Genomic DNA, 25,000 nt, shown 5'->3' with positions numbered 1-25,000 from the left:
CTGTCCTTATACATCAGGAAGAGGGGCAGTGGGTCAAAGCAAAGCAAAGCAGCCATACTAATTCACAGTAATGAGAGAGGAGAGAGAACAAGAGAGAGAGAACAAGAGAACGGAGAGGGGAGAGAAGAGACAGATGACAGAGATCTAGATCTGAGAGAACGGAGAGGGGAGAGAAGAGACAGATGACAGAGATCTGAGAGAACGGAGAGGGGAGAGAAGAGACAGATGAAAGAGAGGAGAGAGAGATCTGGGAGAACGGAGAGGGGAGAGAAGAGAAGGATGAAAGAGAGGAGAGAGAGATCTGAGAGAACGGAGAGGGGAGAGAAGAGAAGGATGAAAGAGATGGAGAGTAGAACGAGAGAACGGAGAGCGGAGAGAAGAGACAGATGACAGAGATCTGAGAGAACAGAGAGGGGAGAGAAGAGACAGATGAAAGAGAGGAGAGAGAGATCTGAGAGAACGGAGAGGGGAGAGAAGAGAAGGATGAAAGAGAGGAGAGAGAGATCTGAGAGAATGGAGAGGGGAGAGAAGAGACAGATGAAAGAGAGGAGAGAGTAGAATGAGAGAACGGAGAGGGGAGAGAAGAGACAGATGAAAGAGAGGAGAGAGAGATCTGAGAGAACAGAGAGGCGAGAGAAGAGACAGATGAAAGAGAGGAGAGAGTAGAACGGGAGAACGGAGAGGGGAGAGTAGAGGCAAATGACAGAGAGGAGAGAGTAGAACGAGAGAACGGAGAGGGGAGAGAAGAGACAGATGAAAGAGAGGAGAGAGTAGAACTTGAGAACGGAGAGGAGAGAGAAGAGACAGATGAAAGAGAGGAGAGAGAGATCTGAGAGAATGGAGAGGGGAGAGAAGAGACAGATGAAAGAGAGGAGAGAGAGATCTGAGAGAAGAGCGAGATGAGAGAGACAGATCTGAGAGAACGGAGACGGGAGAGAAGAGACAGATCTGAGAGAAGAGTGAGATGAGAGAGACAGAAGAGCTTGTAAGATATTATTTTGTTGTTGAATATGGTGAAGACATCCAGCAGTGTGGCGGCGTGGGCTCAGGCTGAGAGTGAGCGTGATGTGTCAACGACGTGTGTGTGTGTGTGTGTGTGTGTGTGTGTGTGTGTGTGTGTGTGTGTGTGTGTGTGTGTGTGTGTGTGTGTGTGTGTGTGTGTGTGTGTGTGTGTGTGTGTGTGTGTGTGTCTGTGTGTCTGTGTGTCTGTGTCTGTGCGTGCCTGTTGACATTCACCACCCAGATATTTGAGGCATCTCATGAATATTAACAGTTAACGGCTCTGACCGACCAACCAACGGCATGTTTGCTATTTCGTCTGCAGCTTTTAGAAGTCCAGACTGCCTTTCTGCCTGTCACACACACACACACAGAGAGTCAAACACAGACACAGACTCACACAAAGCTTCGTAATAGATGGAGTAAGGGTTTATTGGTTAGAGAGATGGAGAGAGAGCGGGAGAGGGAGAGAAAGAGGGAGATGGAGAGAGAGAAAGGGTGTGAGAAAGGGAGCGAGGGAAAGAGGGAAAGGGAGAGAACAAGGGAGATGGAGAGAGAGAGAGAGAGAGAGAGAGAGAGAGAGAGGGTGAGAGGGAGCAAGGGAGAGGGAGAGAGAGGGTGAGAGAGAGAGGGGGGAGGGGGAGAGGGAGAGGGAGAGAAAGAGGGAGATGGAGAGAGAGAGGGTGAGAGGGTAAGAGAGAGGGAGTGAGGGAGAGGGAGAGAAAGAGGGAGAGGGAGATGGAGGGAGCGAAGGGGGGGGGAGAGAGTGTTTGTTTTGGAAAAATGTGTACCAGTGTAGGAAAGGGTCATGGTGGGAGGTTGAATTCCCTCCTAGAATGTTGATGTGGAAAGACTGATTACTTTTCTGCTGACTTTTATACTCCAAATGAAATGAAAACAAAAGTTTGCTGACACTAAAATATAAATGAGCCCAATAACGCATTGGTCAAATGATACGTTAAACATTTTAAAAAGACACTCGCACAACTGAGCAATCTTTTATTGCAGGTGCAGGATAACAGTTGAACAATATGGAAGGAACAAGGAAACGGAAACACTGCTCTCGATCGTATCACTGATCTTTAAATAAGCTTTACGTATCGGGGCCTTCGTCAGAGCTTAAAATGATATGTTAACACGATGTGAAGATATTGAGGCATTTATATAGCCTGTGCATGACCTGTATTATCAGCTGTGCTATTAGCAATAAACAGGATCACTTTCAGCCCAACTGATGCAGCGAAATGCTAATGAATAGGCTGAGGCATGGTGTTAGCTATCTGCATTTACCCTATTGGAATAATCATTAGCCAGATCCCAAATCTGATATTTGAACAAGTTCTTATCCTATTAATGCATTTTAAGGCTCCTTACAGTAGGTCTATAAATAGGCTCCATACAGTAGGTCTATATTTAGGTTCTATACAGTAGGTCTATATTTAGGTTCCATACAGTAGGTCTATATTTAGGTTCCATACTGTAGGTCTATATTTAGGCTTCATACAGTAGGTCTATATTTAGGCTCCATACAGTAGGTCTATATTTAGGCTTCATACAGTAGGTCTATATTTAGGCTCCATACAGTAGGTCTATATTTAGGCTCCATACAGTTGGTCTATATTTAGGCTCCATACAGTAGGTCTATAAATAGGCTCCATACAGTAGGTCTATATTTAGTACATATTGTGCTGTATACTACATGGTATATTGATATGTAGTGCATAACATACAGTATTGTGCTGTGTCCTACAGGCCGTCTCTATCTCTAATTCATTCTGTTGTTTCGCTAGCTGAGAGAATATATACTCTACATAACTGGTACTGTTTGGTGTAATGCAGACACCCTAGACACTACAGTGTTCTACCACAGTGTTCTAGTACAGTGTTCTACCACAGTGTTCCACCACAGTGTTCTACTACAGTGTTCTACCACAGTGTTCTACTACAGTGTTCTACCACAGTGTTCTACTACAGTGTTCTACTACAGTGTTCTACCACAGTGTTCTACTACAGTGTTCTACTACAGTGTTCTACCACAGTGTTCTACTACAGTGTTCTACCACAGTGTTCTACTACAGTGTTCTACCACAGTGTTCTACCACAGTGTTCTACTACAGTGGTCTACTACAGTGGTCTACCACAGTGGTCTACAAAATGTTTGTATGACAGTGTTCTACTACAGTGTTCTACCACAGTGTTCTACCACAGTGTTCTACTACAGTGTTCTACTACAGTGTTCTACCACAGTGTTCTACTCTGACAGTGTTCTACCACAGTGTTCTACCACAGTGTTCTACTACAGTGGTCTACCACAATGTTCTACCACAGTGTTCTACTACTGTGGTCTACTACAGTGGTCTACCACAGGGGTCTACAAAATGTTTGTATGACAGTGTTCTACTACAGTGTTCTACCACAGTGTTCTACCACAGTGTTCTACTACAGTCTTCTACCGCATTGTTCTACTGCAGTGTTCTACTGCAGTGTTCTACTGCAGTGTTCTACTATGACAGTGGTCTACCACAGTGTTCTACCGCAGTGTTCTACCACAGTGTTCTACTATGACAGTGGTCTACCACAGTTTTCTACCACAGTGTTCTACCACAGTGTTCTACTACAGAGTTCTACCACAGTGTTCTAGCACAGTGTTCTACTACAGTGTTCTACCACAGAGTTCTACCACAGTGTTCTAGCACAGTGTTCTACTACAGTGTTCTACCACAGTGTTCTACCACAGTGTTCTACTATGACAGTGTTCTACCACAGTGTTCTACCACAGTGTTCTACTACAGAGTTCTACCACAGTGTTCTAGCACAGTGTTCTACCACAGTGTTCTACCACAGTGTTCTACCACAGTGTTCTACTATGACAGTGTTCTACCACAGTATTCTACCACAGTGTTCAAGCACAGTGTTCTACCACAGTGTTCTACCAAAGTGTTCTACCACAGTGTTCTACCACAGTGTTCTAGCACAGAGTTCTACCACAGTGTTCTACCATAGTGTTCTACCACAGTGTTATACCACAGTGTTCTACTATGACAGTGTTCTACCACAGTGTTCTACCACAGTGTTCAAGCACAGTGTTCTACCACAGTGTTCTACCATAGTGTTCTACCACAGTGTTCTACCACAGTGTTCTAGCACAGAGTTCTACCACAGTGTTCTACCACAGTGTTCTAGCACAGTGTTCTAGCACAGTGTTCTACCACAGTGTTCTACCATAGTGTTCTACCACAGTGTTCTACCACAGTGTTCTAGCACAGAGTTCTACCACAGTGTTCTACCACAGTGTTCTACCACAGTGTTCTACCACAGTGTTCTAGCACAGTGGTCTAGCACAGTGTTCTACCACAGTGTTCTACCACAGTGTTCTACTACAGTGTTCTACCACAGTGTTCTACCATAGTGTTCTAGCACAGTGTTCTAGCACAGTGTTCTACCACAGTGTTCTACTACAGAGTTCTACCACAGTGTTCTACCACAGTGTTCTACTATGACAGTGTTCTACCACAGTGTTCTACCACAGTGTTCTACTAAAGAGTTCTACCACAGTGTTCTAGCACAGTGTTCTACCACAGTGTTCTACCACAGTGTTCAAGCACAATGTTCTACCACAATGTTCTACCACAGTGTTCTACCACAGTGTTCTACCACAGTGTTCTACTACAGTGTTGTACCACAGTGTTCTACCATAGTGTTCTAGCACAGTGTTCTAGCACAGTGTTCTACCACAGTGTTCTACCACAGTGTTCTACTACAGAGTTCTACCACAGTGTTCTACCACAGTGTTCTACTATGACAGTGTTCTACCACAGTGTTCTACCACAGTGTTCTACTACAGAGTTCTACTACAGTGTTCTAGCACAGTGTTCTACCACAGTGTTCTACCACAGTGTTCTACCACAGTGTTCTACTATGACAGTGTTCTACCAAAGTGTTCTACCACAGTGTTCAAGCACAGTGTTCTACCACAGTGTTCTACCATAGTGTTCTACCACAGTGTTCTACCACAGTGTTCTAGCACAGAGTTCTACCACAGTGTTCTACCATAGTGTTCTACCACAGTGTTCTACCACAGTGTTCTACTATGACAGTGTTCTACCACAGTGTTCTACCACAGTGTTCAAGCACAGTGTTCTACCACAGTGTTCTACCACAGTGTTCTACCACAGTGTTCTAGCACAGTGTTCTACCACAGTGTTCTACCACAGTGTTCTACCACAGTTTTCTACCATAGTGTTCTACCACAGTGTTCTACCACAGTGTTCTAGCACAGAGTTCTACCACAGTGTTCTACCACAGTGTTCTAGCACAGTGTTCTAGCACAGTGTTCTACCACAGTGTTCTACCGCAGTGTTCTACCACAGTGTTCTAGCACAGTGTTCTACCACAGTGTTCTACCACAGTGTTCTACTACAGAGTTCTTCCACAGTATTCTACCACAGTGTTCTACTATGACAGTGTTCTACCACAGAGTTCTACCACAGTGTTCTACTACAGAGTTCTACCACAGTGTTCTACCACAGTGTTCTACCACAGTGTTCTACCACAGTGTTCTACTATGACAGTGTTCTACCACAGTGTTCTACCACAGTGTTCAAGCACAGTGTTCTACCACAGTGGTCTACCATAGTGTTCTACCACAGTGTTCTACCACAGTGTTCTAGCACAGAGTTCTACCACAGTGTTCTACCATAGTGTTCTACCACAGTGTTCTACCACAGTGTTCTACTATGACAGTGTTCTACCACAGTGTTCTACCACAGTGTTCAAGCACAGTGTTCTACCACAGTGTTATACCATAGTGTTCTACCACAGTGTTCTACCACAGTGTTCTACCACAGTGTTCTAGCACAGTGTTCTACCACAGTGTTTTACCACAGTGTTCTACTATGACAGTGTTCTACCACAGTGTTCTAGCACAGAGTTCTACCACAGTGTTCTACCACAGTGTTCTAGCACAGTGTTCTAGCACAGTGTTCTACCACAGTGTTCTAGCACAGTGTTCTACCACAGTGTTCTACCACAGTGTTCTAGCACAGTGTTCTAGCACAGTGTTCTACCACAGTGTTCTACCACAGTGTTCTACTACAGTGTTCTACCACAGTGTTCTACCATAGTGTTCTAGCACAGTGTTCTAGCACAGTGTTCTACCACAGTGTTCTAGCACAGTGTTCTACCACAGTGTTCTACCACAGTGTTCTACTACAGAGTTCTACCACAGTGTTCTACCACAGTGTTCTACTATGACAGTGTTCTACCACAGTGTTCTACCACAGTGTTCTACTACAGAGTTCTACTACAGTGTTCTAGCACAGTGTTCTACCACAGAGTTCTACCACAGTGTTCTACCACAGTGTTCTACTATGACAGTGTTCTACCAAAGTGTTCTACCACAGTGTTCAAGCACAGTGTTCTACCACAGTGTTCTACCATAGTGTTCTACCACAGTGTTCTACCACAGTGTTCTACCACAGTGTTCTACCACAGTGTTCTACCACAGTGTTCTAGCACAGAGTTCTACCACAGTGTTCTACCACAGTGTTCTACCACAGTGTTCTACCACAGTGTTCTAGCACAGTGTTCTACCACAGTGTTCTACTACAGTGTTCTACCACAGTGTTCTACCATAGTGTTCTAGCACAGTGTTCTAGCACAGTGTTCTACCACAGTGTTCTACCACAGTGTTCTACTACAGAGTTCTACCACAGTGTTCTACCACAGTGTTCTACTATGACAGTGTTCTACCACAGTGTTCTACCACAGTGTTCTACTACAGAGTTCTACCACAGTGTTCTACTACAGAGTTCTACCACAGTGTTCTAGCACAGTGTTCTACCACAGTGTTCTACCACAGTGTTCTACTATGACAGTGTTCTACCACAGTGTTCTACCACAGTGTTCTACTACAGAGTTCTACCACAGTGTTCTACTACAGAGTTCTACCACAGTGTTCTAGCACAGTGTTCTACCACAGTGTTCTACCACAGTGTTCTACTATGACAGTGTTCTACCACAGTGTTCTACCACAGTGTTCTACTACAGAGTTCTACCACAGTGTTCTACTACAGAGTTCTACCACAGTATTCTAGCACAGTGTTCTACCACAGTGTTCTACCACAGTGTTCTACCACAGTGTTCTACCACAGTGTTCTACTATGACAGTGTTCTACCACAGTGTTCTACCACAGTGTTCAAGCACAGTGTTCTACCACAGTGTTCTACCATAGTGTTCTACCACAGTGTTCTACCACAGTGTTCTAGCACAGAGTTCTACCACAGTGTTCTACCATAGTGTTCTACCACAGTGTTCTACCACAGTGTTCTACTATGACAGTGTTCTACCACAGTGTTCTACCACAGTGTTCAAGCACAGTGTTCTACCACAGTGTTCTACCACAGTGTTCTAGCACAGTGTTCTACCACAGTGTTCTACCACAGTGTTCTACTATGACAGTGTTCTACCACAGTGTTCTAGCACAGAGTTCTACCACAGTGTTCTACCACAGTGTTCTACCACAGTGTTCTACCACAGTGTTCTAGCACAGTGTTCTAGCACAGTGTTCTACCACAGTGTTCTAGCACAGTGTTCTACCACAGTGTTCTAGCACAGTGTTCTAGCACAGTGTTCTACCACAGTGTTCTACCACAGTGTTCTACCACAGTGTTCTACTACAGTGTTCTACTACAGTGTTCTACCACAGTGTTCTAGCACAGTGTTCTACCACAGTGTTCTAGCACAGTGTTCTACCACAGTGTTCTACCACAGTGTTCTAGCACAGTGTTCTAGCACAGTGTTCTAGCACAGTGTTCTACCACAGTGTTCTAGCACAGTGTTCTAGCACAGTGTTCTACCACAGTGTTCTAGCACAGTGTTCTACCACAGTGTTCTACCACAGTGTTCTACCACAGTGTTCTACTACAGTGTTCTACCACAGTGTTCTACCACAGTGTTCTACTACAGTGTTCTACTACAGTGTTCTACTACAGAGTGTGTGGTAGATGCTGAAAGGTACATTGTGTGTGCATGTTATATTACATGTTATTACAAGTATCTCTGTACATCTGAGGCGGATGTTATCATGTAGGAAGCAGAGGTTAATGATTTTGTTCCATCGCAGGGAGGCTGGGGGGCTCCCTCCCCCCTCTCACCTCTGAGTGAAAGGACACAGAGGAAGGACACAGTTTAATTAGCTCTGATATAAAACCCCTCTTTAATTCTCTAGCTCTTTCTCTTCCATTCCCTCGCTCACACACAGACATCTGTGTCATAAACGTCATGGATGGGCTAGAGACCTGCTGAAGGGCTAGAGACCTGCTGAAGGGCTAGAGACCTGCTGAAGGGCTAGAGACCTGCTGAAGGACTAGAGACCTGCTGAAGGGCTAGAGACCTGCTGAAGGGCTAGAGACCTGCTGAAGGGCTAGAGGCTGACAAGGGAGCAATGACGAGAGAGAGAGAAAGAGAGAGAGAGAGAGAGACCCAAGAATATCATGAGAAAACAACAAAAATGCATTGTAATTACTTGACACATAGGAAAGATTACCTGACCACTGTGACTGACACAAAAGATAATTATCTATTAAATTTGCTTTGGCAATGTAAACATATGTTTCCCATGCCAATAAAGCTCTTAAATGGAATTAAATTGAGAGAGAGAGCGAGAGAGAGAGAGAGAGAGAGTTGGGCCAAGAGTGGGCGTTGAATTTGCTATTCATTAAGGTTCCTTTCATATGCCGTCAGCCCACACAGCATATGTAACGGAGAACCTTACACTTCCAGACAACACTCACACACACAGCTTACCGTACACACACAGCGCAGCGCACACTCACCCACACACACAGCGCACAGTACACACATAGTACAGCGCACACTCACACACACACAGCTTACCGTACACACACAGCGCACACTCATACACACACACAGTTTACCGTACACACACAGCGCAGCGCACACTCACACACACACACAGTTTACCTTACACACACAGCTCAGCGCACACTCACACACACACACACTCATCTGAGTGTCAAAACAGAGCCCGACTGAAAGCGTTCAAATATAAGCTGTAACAATGGGATGATATGAAAGGTCCAGGTGATAATATAATCAGTAATGGGATGATGTGACATTTAGTTTTTCACCATTCCTGACATTTAATCCCAGTAAAAATTCCCTGTTTTAGGTCCGTTAGGATCACCACTTTATTTTAAGAATGTGAAATGTCAGAATAATAGTAGAGAGAATGATTTATTTCAGCTTTTATTTCTTTCATCACATTCCCGGTGGGTCAGAAGTTTACATTCATTCAATTAGTATTTGGTAGCATTGCCTTTAAATTGTTGAACTTTGGTCAAACGTATCAGGTAGCCTTCCACAAGGCCCTTTCCTCCTGACAGAGCTGGAGTAGCAAAGTCAGGTTTGTCGGCCTCCTGGCTCACACACGCTTTTTCAGTTCTGACCACAAATGTTCTATAGGATTGAGGTCTGGGCTTTGTGATGGCCACTCCAATACCTTGACTTTGTTGTCCTTTGTTGGCCATTTTTCCACAACTTTGGAAGTATGCTTGGGGTCATTGTCCATTTGGAAGACCAAGCTTTAACTTCCTGACTGATGTCTTGAGATGTTGCTTCAATATATCCACATAATTTTCCTCCCTCTTGATGCCATCTATTTTGTGAAGTGCATCAGTCCCTCCTGCAGCAAAGCACCCCCACAACATGATGCTACCACCCCCGTGCTTCACGGTTGGGATGCTGTTCTTCGGCTTGCAAGCATCTCAAATTTTTCCTCCAAACATAACGATGGTCATTATGGCCAAACAGTTCTATTTTTGATTCATCAGACCAGAGGACATTTCTCCAAAAAGTACAATCTTTATCCCCATGTGCAGTTGCAAACCGTAGTCTGGCTTTTTTATGGTGGTTTTGGAGCAATGGCTTCTTCCTTGCTGAGCGGCCTTTCAGGTTATGTCGATATAGGACTCGTTTTACTGAGGATATAGATACTTTTGTACCTGTTTCCTCCAGCATCTTCACAAGGTTCTTTGCTGTTGTTCTGGGATTGATTAGCGCTTTTCGCACCAAAGTACCTTCATCTCTAGGAGACAGAACGCGTATCCTTCCTGAGCGGTGTCCCATGGTGTTTATACTTGCATACTATTGTTTGTACTGATGAACATGGTTCCTTCAGGCATTTGGAAATTGCTCCCAAGGATGAACCAGACTAGACAATTGTTTTCTGAGGTCTTGGCTGATGTCTTTTGATTTTCCCATCATGTCAAGCAAAGAGGCACTGAGTTTGAAGGTAGGCCTTGAAATACATCCACAGGTACACCTCCAATATACTCAAATGTTGTTGATTAGCCTATCAGAAGCTTCTAAAGCCATTTAAAGGCACCATCAACTTAGTGTATGTAAACTTCTGACCCACTGGAATTGTGATACAGTGAATTATAAGTGAAATCATTTGTCTGTAAACAATTTTTGGAAAAATGACTTGTGTCATGCACAAAGTAGATGTCCTAACCGACTTGCCAAAACTATAGTTTGTTTAACAAGAAATGTGTGGAGTGGTTGAAAAACGAGTTTTAATGACTCCAACCTAAGTGTCTGTAAACTTCAGACTTCAACTGTATCACTAGTCACCGTAAATAACGTCACTTTAATAAAGTTTACATATCCTACATTACTCATCTCATATGTATATACTGTACTCTATACCATCTACTGCATCTTGCCTGTGTCGTTCGGCCGTCACTCATCCACGTATTTACATGTACATATTCTTATTCATTCCTGTAGATTTGTGTGTATTAGGTAGTGTAACGGCGTTCGTCTGTTGAAAGAGGAGCGGACCAAAATGCAGCGTGGCGGTTACTCATGTTCTTTAATGAAGAAGAAACAAACGAACAAAATACAAACCAACAAACGTAACGCATCTGAAAACCTAAACAGCCTCTGTCCAGAAATCCTTATTACGCTTCTCCTCGCGCTGCTCCTGCCTGTTGACACGCTGCTTGGTCCGTTGGTGGTGGGTGATTCTGTAACGAGTTTCGTCTTCATACGAAGGAGAGTCGGACCAAAATGCAGCGTGTGGTTTACGATCCATGTTTATTAATAATACGAAACACGAATCTCCAATACAATACTACAAAACAAAACGTAACGAACGTAACGAAAACCTAAAACAGCCCTATCTGGTGAAAAAACACATAGACAGGAACAATCACCCACGAAACACACAGTGAAACCCAGGCTACCTAAATATGGTTCCCAATCAGAGACAATGACGAACACCTGCCTCTGACTGAGAACCATATCAGGCTGAACATAGAAATAGACAAACAAGACATGAAACATAGAATACCCACTCAGATCACACCCTGACCAATCAAAACATAGAAAATACAAAGTAAACTATGGTCAGGGCGTGACAACAGCCTCTCTTGTGACAACTAACACAGAGACAGGAACAATCACCCACAAACACACAGTGAAACCCAGGCTACCTAAATATGGTTCCCAATCAGAGACAACGAGAATCACCTGACTCTGATTGAGAACCGCCTCAGGCAGCCATAGACTATGCTAGACACCCCACAAAACCCTAAGACAAAAGCGCACCACAAAAACCCATGTCACACCCTGGCCTGACCAAATAAATGAAGACAAACATAATATACTACGACCAAGGCGTGACAGAACCTCCCCCCCTAAGGTGCGGACTCCTGGACGCATGTCAAAACAATAGGGAGGGTCCGGGTGGGCGTCTGTCCATGGTGGCGGCTCCGGCGCGGGTCGTGGACCCCACTCTATCAGTGTCTTAGTTCCTCCCCCTCGCGTCCTAGGATAGTCTACCCTCGCCGCCGACCATGACCTATTAGTCCTCACCCAGAACCCCACTGGACTGAGGGGCAGCTCGGGACTGAGGGGAAGCCCGGCACTGAGGGGAAGCCCGGCACTGAGGGGAAGCCCGGCACTGAGGGGAAGCCCGGCACTGAGGGGAAGCCCGGCACTGAGGGGAAGTCATTGTGAAGGTAGTCATTGTGAATTTGTTAGATCACTTGTTAGATATTACTACACTGTTGGAACTAGAAGCTCAAGGATTTCACTACACTCGCATTAACATCTGCTAACCATGTGAATGTGACCAATAAAAGTTGATTTGATTTCATTAGACAGTACCTAGTCTTCCATTAGACAGTACCTAGTGAAAGGCTAGTAGCAGGGTGTGTAGACTGTAGTGTATGGATATTTTAGGAGGGAAGGATAAGAGTTTATTCACACCACAGACGGACAATGTCAGTGTGTCAGGGGTTCAGTCTAACTGCAGTCTTATGGTAATCCTCTCTAAAAAAAAGGTGTTTCTCTTCGTCTCTCTGTCAACGCTCACTGTGTTTGTTTACTTTGCTGTCATCTCATCGTGAGGTCACTGTCAACGCTCACTGTGTTTGTTTAGCTGTCATCCAGGGGTCGTCTGCTCACTGAGGCAACGCGTCATCCTCTCTCAGACCATCGACTTGATTAGTCGAATCGGGAGTGTTGAGGTAATTGCTGCGCAGGAGCCAAAAAAATGTTGTGGCCTTTTCCGTGGATTGCAAATTATGTGTTAGATAGCTTCTCTTTTCATGTACACTTCACATCTTCAGTTTGGCATCCGCTATGTGTCGCAAATTCCTTGTCAGAATGTGAAAAGAGGAGACATGTTGTTTTAATAGGTGACCTTCTCTCAGTAATACCTTTGAGGTTAGATTGATATTCCACTGGAAAGGAGGTACTCATGAGGTGAGTCGCTGAAGCTAGGTGTGGCTCAGTGTAGCTGAGGGATGCTCATTACGGCTCATAAATGCGTCTCAAATGGCACCCTATTCCCTATGTAGGGATATGTTTCCCATTAGGGCTCTGGTCAAAGGTAGTGCACTATGTAGGGAATAGGGCTCTGGTCAAAAGTTCTAAAAGGGACACGGTGCTATTTTGGTACGTAGCCTTGGACCAGAGCACAATGTTAAGCCAATGAACCATTATTAGGGCCTCCCGGGTGGCGCAGTGGTTAAGGGTGCTGTACTGCAGCGCCAGCTGTGCCACCAGAGACTCTGGGTTCGCGCCCAGGCTCTGTCGCAACCGGCCGCGACCGGGAGGTCCATGGGGCGACGCACATTTGGTCTAGCGTCGTCCGGGTTAGGGAGGGCTTGGCCGGTAGGGATATCCTTGTCTCATCGCGCACCAGCGACTCCTGTAGCGGGCCGGGCGCAGTGCGTGCTAACCAAGGTTGCCAGGTGCACGGTGTTTCCTCCGACACATTGGTGCGGCTGGCTTCCGGTTTGGATGCGCGCTGTGTTAAGAAGCAGTGCGGCTTGGTTGGGTTGTGTATCGGAGGACGCATGACTTTCAACCTTCGTCTCTCCCGAGCCCGTACGGGAGTTGTAGCGATGAGACAAGATAGTGGCTACTAAAACAATTGGATACCACGAAATTGGGGAGGAAAAGGGGTAAAATATATTTATTTTTTTTAAACATTATTATGATATATATGTCCCAAATAGTGCACTACTTTTGACCAGGGGCCATAGGGCCATAGGGCTATATACAGTATAGTGTTCCATTTGGGATGTGACCAAAGACAGTTTTTCAGTGTGTGGAATATGGAACGTTGCCTGTCAAAGATGTTATGTGTTTTAATTAATAGAGAAGTTATTTGTAGATTTTAACTCATGCAAACCATGTTTATGATGGATTCGTATGGCAACGAAAGCATCCTAATTTGAAGAGAAATTGGCAGAGAAACACTTTTGGCTTCTTTTTCTGGAGAAGACACAAGTTGCACTATATACCCTACATAGTGTACTACGTTTGACCAGAGCCCAATATGGAATGCACTATATAGGGAGTAGGGTGCCATAGGGCTCCTGTCTAAAGTAGTGCACTATATAGGGAGTAGGGTGCCATAGGGCTCTGGTCTAAAGTAGTGCTCTATATAGGGAATAGGGCTCTGGTCTAAAGTAGTGCACTATATAGGGAATAGGGTGCCATAGGGCTCTGGTCTAAAGTAGTGCACTATGTAGGGAATAGGGTGCCATTGGGCTCTGGTCTAAATTAGTGCACTACTGTATATAGGGAATAGGGTGCCATAGGGTTCTGGTCTAAAGTAGTGCACTATATAGGGAGTAGGGTGCCATTTGGGACTCTGTTTACAGTTTGTGTATGACCATACTGTAAATGTCTCTGGTCTACTCTAATGGTGATTAATTTGAGGTCTAGACTGTAATGTCTCTGGCCTTGTCCCAAACCCATCTAAACCTTGGACAAACAAACGGAAATAAACACTCGCTAATTTAATTCCATTAATTATGGTCAAATGTATTTACATGGACTGGTATTTTGAATCATTGAATGGGCTAAAAAGCAATATTTTCCTCTGGGATTTCTTTCATCTCCCGGACAATTGGCCTGAGCAATTTTATTAATTGGCTTATTATTATTTTTATTGGCAGAAAGCCGTCTGTTACCGGCTAACGGAAACCCTGGTGTTTGCATGCATGGGTGATCCCCGATCTTGGGTGATCCCTGAGCCTCTACCGGTAGTGATCCCTGATCCTCCTCTACCAGTAGTGATCCCTGATCCTCCTCTACCAGTAGTGATCCCTGACCCTATACCGGTAGTGATCCCTGACCCTATACCAGTAGTGATCCCTGATCCTCCTCTACCAGTAGTGATCCCTGACCCTATACCAGTAGTGATCCCTGATCCTCCTCTACCAGTAGTGATCCCTGATCCTCCTCTTCCAGTAGTGATCCCTGATCCTATACCAGTAGTGATCCCTGATCCTCCTCTACCAGTAGTGATCCATGATCCCTGATCACTAAGCACCTTGACAACATCCCAGCCAGCTAAGCCACCAAAAATCTAGCTTGTTATCATTCCACTGTGTTTACCATTGCCCATGGTTTCTCTGCAATAGACAAGGGTTAGGGCAGATATTGCCTATACCTCTGGACAGCATAACATTCCTCTTTACTATGATAGCATTGTGTATTCCAGACCTATCCTCACGGGCCAAGCTTTAGAAATCTCTTCCATACCACTGTTACTACAGCTGAAGTCTGAGGTTTACATCCACTTAGGTTGGAGTCATTAAAACTAGTTTTTCAACCACTCCACAAATTCCTTGTTAACAAACTATAGTTTTGGCAAGTCGGTTAGGACATCTACAGTGCCTTGCGAAAGTATTCGGCCCCCTTGAACTTTGCGACCTTTTGCCACATTTCAGGCTTCAAACATAAAGATATAAAACTGTATTTTTTTGTGAAGAATCAACAACAAGTGGGACACAATCATGAAGTGGAACGACATTTATTGGATATTTCAAACTTTTTTAACAAATCAAAAACTGAAAAATTGGGCGTGCAAAATTATTCAGCCCCCTTAAGTTAATACTTTGTAGCGCCACCTTTTGCTGCGATTACAGCTGTAAGTCGCTTGGGGTATGTCTCTATCAGTTTTGCACATCGAGAGACTGACATTTTTTCCCATTCCTCCTTGCAAAACAGCTCGAGCTCAGTGAGGTTGGATGGAGAGCATTTGTGAACAGCAGTTTTCAGTTCTTTCCACAGATTCTCGATTGGATTCAGTTCTGGACTTTGACTTGGCCATTCTAACACCTGGATATGTTTATTTTTGAACCATTCCATTGTAGATTTTGCTTTATGTTTTGGATCATTGTCTTGTTGGAAGACAAATCTCCATCCCAGTCTCAGGTCTTTTGCAGACTCCATCAGGTTTTCTTCCAGAATGGTCCTGTATTTGGCTCCATCCATCTTCCCATCAATTTTAACCATCTTCCCTGTCCCTGCTGAAGAAAAGCAGGCCCAAACCATGATGCTGCCACCACCATGTTTGACAGTGGGGATGGTGTGTTCAGCTGTGTTGCTTTTACGCCAAACATAACGTTTTGCATTGTTGCCAAAAAGTTCAATTTTGGTTTCATCTGACCAGAGCACCTTCTTCCACATGTTTGGTGTGTCTCCCAGCTGGGATATCCACTTTTTGTCGATATCTTTAAGAAATGGCTTTCTTCTTGCCACTCTTCCATAAAGGCCAGATTTGTGCAATATACGACTGATTGTTGTCCTATGGACAGAGTCTCCCACCTCAGCTGTAGATCTCTGCAGTTCATCCAGAGTGATCATGGGCCTCTTGGCTGCATCTCTGATCAGTCTTCTCCTTGTATGAGCTGAAAGTTTAGAGGGACGGCCAGGTCTTGGTAGATTTGCAGTGGTCTGATACTCCTTCCATTTCAATATTATCGCTTGCACAGTGCTCCTTGGGATGTTTAAAGCTTGGGAAATCTTTTTGTATCCAAATCCGGCTTTAAACTTCTTCACAACAGTATCTCGGACCTGCCTGGTGTGTTCCTTGTTCTTCATGATGCTCTCTGCGCTTTTAACGGACCTCTGAGACTATCACAGTGCAGGTGCATTTATACGGAGACTTGATTACACACAGGTGGATTGTATTTATCATCATTAGTCATTTAGGTCAACATTGGATCATTCAGAGATCCTCACTGAACTTCTGGAGAGAGTTTGCTGCACTGAAAGTAAAGGGGCTGAATAATTTTGCACGCCAAATTTTTCAGTTTTTGATTTGTTAAAAAAGTTTGAAATATCCAATAAATGTTGTTCCACTTCATGATTGTGTCCCACTTGTTGTTGATTCTTCACAAAAAATACAGTTTTATATCTTTATGTTTGAAGCCTGAAATGTGGCAAAATGTCGCAAAGTTCAAGGGGGCCGAATACTTTCGCAAGGCACTGTACTTTCTGCATGACACAAGTAATTTTTCCAACAATTGTTTACAGACAGATTATTTCACTTATAATTCACTGTTTCACAATTCCAGTGGGTCAGAAGTTTACATACACTAAGTTGACTGTGCCTTTAAACAGCTTGGAAAATTCAAGAAAATCATGTAATGGCTTTAGAAGCTTCTGATAGGCTAATTGACATCATTTGAGTCAATTGGAGGTGCACCTGTGGATGTATTTCAAGGCCTACCTTCAAACTCAGTACCTCTTTGCTTGACAACATGGGAAAATCAAAAGACATCAGCCAAGCCCTCAAAAACAAAATTGTATACCTAAGTCTGGTTCATCCTTGGGAGCAAATTCCAAACACCGGAAGGTACCACATTCATCAGTACAAACAATAGTACGCAAGTATAAACACCATGGGAACACGCAGCCGTCACACCACTCAGGATGAAGAAGCATTTTGTCTCCTAGATATGAACATACTTTGGGGCGAAAAGTGCAAATCAATCCCAGAACAACAGCAAAGGACCTTGTGAAGATGCTGGAGGAAACGGGTACAAAAGTATCTATATCCTCAGTAAAACGAGTCCTATATCGACATAACCTGAAAGGCCGCTCAGCAGGGAAGAAGCCACTGCTCCAAAACCGCCATAACAAAAAGCCAGACTACGGTTTGCAACTGCACTTGGGGACAAAGATTGTATATGAATTGATATGAATTGCCTCCATGATGTTTGTTTTTTCAAATTATGTATTTCTTTTAAACAGAAAAATTAAGTAAATAGCCAACTGTCACGACTTCTGCCGAAGTCAGCCCCTCTCCTTGTTCGGGTGGCTCCTTGTTCGGGCGGCTCCTTGTTCGGGCGGCTCCTTGTTCGGGCGGCTCCTTGTTCGGGCGGCTCCTTGTCCAGGTGGCGTTCAGCGCCACCTTTCTAGCCACATATCCATTTGTCTTGTCTTGTTTCCTGGTTTACATTTCCCCAATGAAGCTACTTGTATTTAACCCTCAGTTTCCCGTCATGTGTTGTGTGTAGTTGTTTTCATGTTAGGTGTGTGTTAGTTTACTCGCTCTACTTTTATGTTCTGTTTTTTGAGCATGTTTGATTCATGTAGTGCTCTATATATCAATCTAGACTCTCTTGTCCATTAAGGCCTCTTCTTCTTCTGTTCTTGGGGATAACATCTTTGTCCTTCAATGCCTCTTTTTCTTCTGTTCTTGGGGATAACCTCTTTGTCCTTTAAGGCTTCTTCTTCTGTTCTTGGGGATAACCTCTTTGTCCTTTAAGGCTTCTTCTTCTGTTCTTGGGGATAACCTCTTTGTCCTTTAAGGCTTCTTCTTCTGTTCTTGGGGATAACCTCTTTGTCCTTTAAGGCTTCTTCTTCTGTTCTTGGGGATAACCTCTTTGTCCTTTAAGGCTTCTTCTTCTGTTCTTGGGGATAACCTCTTTGTCCTTTAAGGCTTCTTCTTCTGTTCTTGGGGATAACCTCTTTGTCCTTTAAGGCCTCTTCTTCTTCTGTTCTTGGGGATAACCTCTTTGTCCTTTAAGGCCTCTTTTTCTTCTGTTCTTGGGGATAACCTCTTTGTCCTTTAAGGCTTCTTCTTCTGTTCTTGGGGATAACCTCTTTGTCCTTTAAGGCCTCTTCTTCTTCTGTTCTTGGGGATAACCTCTTTGTCCTTTAAGGCCTCATCTTCTTCTGTTCTTGGGGATAACCTCTTTGAGGGAGAGTATAACTTGGTTGCCTCACTGGGCATATTCTTGCGCTCCAGGGACATTCTCTCTGTTTATGGAGATGTGGAGGAGGTTAGAGAGCATGTCATGTCTTAATTCTCTTCACTGCACTTGCCCCTCTTTCCACCACTGCATTGGATTGACAGAGGCAAACAGTTGCCGTGACAACAATATAGCTGAAGTTTTTTTCATGCTTAGGATGGCTTGCTCTCTTGACCTCTTCAGGATAAAATACAGCCAGCCAGTCAGCCAGCCAGCCAGCCAGTCAGCTAGTCAGCAAGTCGGCCAGCCAGCCAGCCAGCCAGCCAGCCAGCCAGCCAGCCAGCCAGCCAGCCATGCAGTCAAATCAAATCCAATCAAATGTTATTAGTCACATGTGTCAAATATAACAGGGGTAGTAGACCTTACAGTGAAATGCTGAATACAACAGGTGTAGTAGACCTCACAGTGAAATGCTGAAATAAAACAGGTGTAGTAGACCTTACAGTGAAATGCTGAATACAACAGGTGTAGTAGACCTTACAGTGAAATGCTGAATACAACAGGTGTAGTAGACCTTACAGTGAAATGCTGAATACAACAGGGGTAGTAGACCTTACAGTGAAATGCTGAATACAACAGGTGTAGTAGACCTCACAGTGAAATGCTGAATACAACAGGTGTAGTAGACCTTACAGTGAAATACTGAATACAATAGGGGTAGTAGACCTTACAGTGAAATGCTGAATACAACAGGTGTAGTAGACCTTACAGTGAAATGCTGAATACAACAAGTGTAGTAGACCTTACAGTGAAATACTGAATACAATAGGGGTAGTAGACCTTACAGTGAAATGCTGAATACAACAGGTGTAGTAGACCTTACAGTGAAATGCTGAATACAACAAGTGTAGTAGACCTTACAGTGAAATGCTGAATACAACAGGTTTAGTAGACCTTACAGTGAAATGCTGAATACAACAGGTGTAGTAGACCTTACAGTGAAATGCTGAATACAACAGGTGTAGTAGACCTTACAGTGAAATGCTGAATAGAACAGGGGTAGTAGACCTTAAAGTGAAATGCTGAATACAACAGGTGTAGTAGACCTTACAGTGAAATGCTGAATACAACAGGTGTAGTAGACCTTACAGTGAAATGCTGAATACAACAGGGGTAGTAGACCTTACAGTGAAATGTTGAATACAACAGGTGAAGTAGACCTTACAGTGAAATGCTGAATACAACAGGTGTAGTAGACCTTACAGTGAAATGCTGAATACAACAGGTGTAGTAGACCTTACAGTGAAATGCTGAATACAACAGGTGTAGTAGACCTTACAGTGAAATGCTGAATACAACAGGTGTAGTAGACCTTACAGTGAAATGCTGAATACAACAGGGGTAGTAGACCTTACAGTGAAATGCTGAATACAACAGGTGTAGTAGACCTTACAGTGAAATGCTGAATACAACAGGTGTAGTAGACCTTACAGTGAAATACTGAATATAACAGGTGTAGTAGACCTCACAGTGAAATGCTGAATACAACAGGTGTATTAGACCTCACAGTGAAATGCTGAATACAACAGGTGTAGTAGACCTTACAGTGAAATGCTGAATACAACAGGTGTAGTAGACCTTACAGTGAAATGCTGAATACAACAAGTGTAGTAGACCTTACAGTGAAATACTGAATACAATAGGGGTAGTAGACCTTACAGTGAAATGCTGAATACAACAGGTGTAGTAGACCTTACAGTGAAATGCTGAATACAACAAGTGTAGTAGACCTTACATTGAAATGCTGAATACAACAGGTTTAGTAGACCTTACAGTGAAATGCTGAATACAACAGGTGTAGTAGACCTTACAGTGAAATGCTGAATACAACAGGTGTAGTAGACCTTACAGTGAAATGCTGAATAGAACAGGGGTAGTAGACCTTAAAGTGAAATGCTGAATACAACAGGTGTAGTAGACCTTACAGTGAAATGCTGAATACAACAGGTGTAGTAGACCTTACAGTGAAATGCTGAATACAACAGGGGTAGTAGACCTTACAGTGAAATGTTGAATACAACAGGTGAAGTAGACCTTACAGTGAAATGCTGAATACAACAGGTGTAGTAGACCTTACAGTGAAATGCTGAATACAACAGGTGTAGTAGACCTTACAGTGAAATGCTGAATACAACAGGTGTAGTAGACCTTACAGTGAAATGCTGAATACAACAGGTGTAGTAGACCTTACAGTGAAATGCTGAATACAACAGGGGTAGTAGACCTTACAGTGAAATGCTGAATACAACAGGTGTAGTAGACCTTACAGTGAAATGCTGAATACAACAGGTGTAGTAGACCTTACAGTGAAATACTGAATATAACAGGTGTAGTAGACCTCACAGTGAAATGCTGAATACAACAGGTGTATTAGACCTCACAGTGAAATGCTGAATACAACAGGTGTAGTAGACCTTACAGTGAAATGCTGAATACAACAGGTGTAGTAGACCTTACAGTGAAATGCTGAATACAACAGGTGTAGTAGACCTTACAGTGAAATGCTGAATACAACAGGTGTAGTAGACCTCACAGTGAAATGCTGAATACAACAGGTGTAGTAGACCTTACAGTGAAATGCTGAATACAACAGGTGTAGTAGACCTTACAGTGAAATGCTGAATACAACAGGTGTAGTAGACCTTACAGTGAAATGCTGAATACAACAGGTGTAGTAGACCTTACAGTGAAATGCTGAATACAACAGGTGTAGTAGACCTTACAGTGAAATGCTGAATACAACAGGTGTAGTAGACCTTACAGTGAAATGCTGAATACAACAGGTGTAGTAGACCTTACAGTGAAATACTGAATATAACAGGTGTAGTAGACCTCACAGTGAAATGCTGAATACAACAGGTGTATTAGACCTCACAGTGAAATGCTGAATACAACAGGTGTAGTAGACCTTACAGTGAAATGCTGAATACAACAGGTGTAGTAGACCTTACAGTGAAATGCTGAATACAACAGGTGTAGTAGACCTCACAGTGAAATGCTGAATACAACCTTACAATGAAATTCTTACTTACGAGCCCCTAACCAACAATGCAGTTTTTTTGAGTGTCGATATATATATAAAATATGAATAAGAAATAAAAGTAACAATTAATTAAAGAGCAGAAGTAAAATAACAATTGCAAGACTATACAAAGGGGGGTACCGGTACAGAGTCAATGTGGAGGCTATATACAGGGGGTACCAGTACAGAGTCAATGTGGAGGCTATATACAGGGGGTACCGGTACAGAGTCAATGTATACAGGGGGTACCAGTACAGAGTCAATGTGGAGGCTATATATAGGTGGTACCGGTACAGAGTCAATGTGGAGGCTATATACAGGGGGTGCCGGTACAGAGTCAATGTGGAGGCTATATACAGGGGGTACCAGTACAGAGTCAATGTGGAGGCTATATACAGGGGGTGCCGGTACAGAGTCAATGTGGAGGCTATATACAGGGGGTACCAGTACAGAGTCAATGTGGAGGCTATATACAGGGGGTACTGGTACAGAGTCAATGTGGAGGCTATATACAGGGTGTACCGGTACAGAGTCAATGTGGAGGCTATATACAGGGTGTACCAGTACAGAGTCAATGTGGAGACTATATACAGGGGGTACCAGTACAGAGTCAATGTGGAGGCTATATACAGGGTGTACCAGTACAGAGTCAATGTGGAGACTATATACAGGGGGTACCAGTACAGAGTCAATGTGCAGGGGCACCGGTTAGCTGAGGTAATATGTACATGTAGGTAGAGTTATTAAAGTAACTATGCATAGATGATAACAACAGAGAGTAGCAGCTGTGGTCAAGGGGGGGGAATGCAAAGAGTCTGGGTAGCCATTTGATTAGTTGTTCAGGAGTCTTATGGCTTGGGGATAGAAGCTGTTTAGAAGCCTATTGGACCTAGACTTGGCACTCTGGTACCGCTTGCCGTACGGTAGCAGAGAGAACAATCTATGACTAGGGTGGCTGGAGTCTCTGACAATTTTTAGGGCCTTACTCTGACACCGCCTGGTATAGAGGTCCTGGATGGCAGGAAGCTTTGCCCCAGTGATGTATTGGGCTGTACGCACCACCCTCTGTAGTGCCTTGAGGCCGAGCAGTTGCCATACCAGGCAGCGATGCAACCATGCTCTCAGTTTCCTCAGGCAGAATATGTTTTGTCGTGCCCTCTTCACGACTGTCTTGGTGTGCTTGGACGATGTTAGTTTGGCTGTCTCGACGTTGTCGGTGATCAGGCCTACCGCAGTTGTGTCATCTGCAAAGTTAATGACAGTGTTGGAGTTGTGCCAGGCCGGGCAGTCATGAGTGAACAAGGAGTACAGGAGGGGACTGAGCACGCACCCCTGAGGGACCCCTGTGTTGAGGATCAGCGTGGCAGATGTGTTGTAACCTACCCTTACCACTTGGGGGTGGCCCGTCAGTCAGCCAGCCAGTCAGTCAGCCTGTAATACAGTACCTGTATTTAAAGTTCCTCCACTGGTTTATGTTTTGGTCTTCATCAAACTTCAACTGGTCACACAGCACTTGGACATGGTTATCCCTATATGTTCTGAAGTGGGCATCTGTTGACTTTGGTGGCAGGTTGGATAAAACACAGAGGAGGCGGTTGTCCAGGCTATTCAGCAGCGTTGTACCGCAGGACAGACCTCCTCGAAGCTCCAGCGGAGGAACTGCATCACCTGTGAGGTTGGTCTCTATGCAGTTCCAAAGCAGCGTAACAGCCACTGGGGGCAGTGTGTTCACTCAGGTCATTCATAACATCTTGTATTGTTACCTTCTTGAGACATGAGTAGCATGTCTGGTCTTTTTTCCAAAGATTTTGGAAAGCCAGTTCATAGTAGAGAGAACTTGGTTTAGCATAAGTAGTGTACCAACAAACTTAGCATTTTCCATTTGTTGTAGCAACCCTGCTACTGTCAGATGTTTCTCTTTAAAACTGTTGGATTCTGTTGGAAACTGGTGACAGCTTTACCAATTTAGAGCCACCTTGTATGGCATGCTAATTGGACTTTCACTGAAAACTGTTTCCAGCATCGAGTTCTATTTGTAGTGTAGACCCTAACCGGGGCAGTAGGGTAGCCTAGTGGTTAGAGCGTTGGACTAGTAACCGGAAGGTTGCAAGTTCAAATCCCCGAGCTGACAAGGTACAAATCTGTCATTCTGCCCCTGAACAAGGCAGTTAACCCACCGTTCCTAGGCTGAAAATAAGAATTTGTTCTTAACTGTTAAATAAAGATAAATAACTGCAGAGACTCAAGACATTTCCAAACCTGTCTCAAGGTTACCTCAACAATAACTTTAATGCATTTGACAATGATGTTGGTATCCCCTACGTCTTCTGCTGTTTGGGTACTGTTTGTCTCAGCTCCATCTCTTTCAGAAATGTTTCCTTTTGTACAGTTGATGAAGCATGGTCTTTATATGCACTCCGTTTGAAATAGGTGGAGGGGGATTGGTTGAAAGAGCTCTGCTAGTTTGACTTGTGTAATCAATTACGTATTCTACAAAGCAAGGTAGAACATTCCCTTCCCTTCAATATATATTGACCACGACAAGCCTATCTGCCTTGAATAAGAAACGTCTCTCATTGATCCACACGTTTGAAGCAGGGCTTTCCTTTTCCATCCTTAATTCTTTTATCCTCCACTTTTGAAAGGGCAGAGCATGTACCCAAGCAGGTGTGTGATGACTGGAAAGTGTTCCTGCAGCAAAGGGAGGGCTGCTGATGAAGGAACCAGGAACCTGCCTGTTTTTAGGGGATTTGATTTCCTGCTGTATAAACTTACTTATTGTGTTCTTCATTTTTTTTCTTATTTCTCATGTTTTTTTCTTCTTCTAGCATTACATTGTTATTGATTAGTGCTTTGTTGGGTTTTGAGTTCGCAAGAAAGGCGTTTCACTGTACGTGTTCATGTGACATTACAACTGGAAACTATGTCTGTATGGCTCTGTCTGTATGGCTCTGTCTGTATAGCTCTGTCTGTATGGCTCTGTCTGTATGGCTCTGTCTGTATGGCTCTGTCTGTATGTATGGCTGCCTCTGTCTGTATGGCTCTGTCTGTATGGCTGGTTCTGTCTGTCTGGCTCTGTCTGTATGACTGGTTCTCTCTGTCTGTCTCTGTCTGTATGGCTCTGTCTGTATGGCTCTGTCTGTATGGCTCTGTCTGTATGGCTGGCTCTGTATGTCTGGCTCTGTCTATATGGCTCTGTTTGTATGGCTGGTTATTTTGGTCTGGCTGGTTCTGTTGGTCTGGCTGTCTCTGTTGGTCTGGCTGTCTCTGTTTGTCTGGCTGGTTCTATTGGTCTGGCTGGTTCTGTTGGTCTAGCTGGTTCTGTTGGTCTGACTGTCTCTGTTGGTCTGGCTGTCTCTGTTGGTCTGGCTGGTTCTGTTGGTCTGG

General features: G+C 44.0%; 1 protein-coding gene across 1 annotated transcript in view; it reads left to right on the top strand.

Moving 5' to 3' along the window:
• The window catches only part of LOC139366878 (potassium voltage-gated channel subfamily B member 2-like), a 273,883-nt gene that overhangs the window by 226,575 nt on the left and 22,308 nt on the right, over positions 1-25,000 (top strand). The gene's annotated exons all lie outside the window — the stretch shown is intronic.

Source organism: Oncorhynchus clarkii, chromosome 15, assembly GCF_045791955.1.
Source record: "Oncorhynchus clarkii lewisi isolate Uvic-CL-2024 chromosome 15, UVic_Ocla_1.0, whole genome shotgun sequence".
In the NCBI taxonomy this organism is placed as follows: domain Eukaryota; kingdom Metazoa; phylum Chordata; class Actinopteri; order Salmoniformes; family Salmonidae; genus Oncorhynchus; species Oncorhynchus clarkii.
Note: the sequence above shows the minus strand (reverse complement) of the source record. Positions and strands in the feature narration are given on the sequence as shown.